Raw genomic sequence first — 430 nt, 5'->3', positions numbered from 1 at the left:
TCCTCCCTCTTGATTCTGAAGTAGGGGCGGGGCCTGAGAAGGTAGTCGTGGAACTTCAAGGGTCCCTCCCCCGCTCGCCGCCTTGCGCTGCGCATGCGCAGAGGCTGGAAACGCGTCCCAGGCCTAGACCTGGAAGGACAAGGAAGGTATTAGCCCCCCCACGTCTTTGTGGGTTTACAGGAAGTGCTGCTGTTTACTAGATGGCAGAAGACATTGACGTGGTCTCCCGGCCCTCTGGTTTTTACTCCGTAAACCCGGCCACCAGTTTCCTATCCTCCATATCTGTGCCCTCCTCGCCCTGGCCACATTTAAAAAGGAATTTTCCAGCTTCGCGGAGGGTAGATTTGCTAAACAGCTCATTCTCCCCACGTTCCACTTAGCTTTAAAAATTCTGCTCAACGCACAGTTTCAAAAAAAAAAAAACAGTCAA

The sequence above is a fragment of the Lipotes vexillifer genome, unplaced genomic scaffold (assembly GCF_000442215.2).
Source record: "Lipotes vexillifer unplaced genomic scaffold, Lipotes_vexillifer_v1.1 scaffold22, whole genome shotgun sequence".
Classification (NCBI taxonomy): Eukaryota; Metazoa; Chordata; class Mammalia; order Artiodactyla; family Lipotidae; genus Lipotes; species Lipotes vexillifer.
Note: the sequence above shows the minus strand (reverse complement) of the source record.